A 386-nucleotide genomic window follows, 5' to 3' on the forward strand; every position below is an offset into this window, starting at 1 on the left:
TGCTGAGGATCTGTGACAGCCACATCTTGTCACTCCGGCGTATAAGAGGCACATATAACTAATAGTTTTACAGGCGTGCTCCGTAGCAAATCCCAGGTGTCTAGAGCTGAGCCGACCCTTCATGCAGATCTGTAAAGTGATGCCATTGACAGATTATCAGGTGAAATGCCTATGTGTAAAGCCATTTGGTATTTAATTCAACAGTTGTTTTATGAATAAACCAAAAAGAAAAGTTGCTATGGAGCAAGAAGCCAGTATGAGACAAGCACTATTTCTCAACATGTTTCAATGAATGATTGCTTGCCAGGTGCCTGATGGGGCAGCCCCTCTCGTGCCTCCCGGAAAGATGCTCTGCATGCACGTAAAAAATGTCTCTGTTAAGTTTC

Source organism: Pteropus alecto, unplaced genomic scaffold (assembly GCF_000325575.1).
Source record: "Pteropus alecto unplaced genomic scaffold, ASM32557v1 scaffold80, whole genome shotgun sequence".
NCBI classification, from domain to species: Eukaryota; Metazoa; Chordata; class Mammalia; order Chiroptera; family Pteropodidae; genus Pteropus; species Pteropus alecto.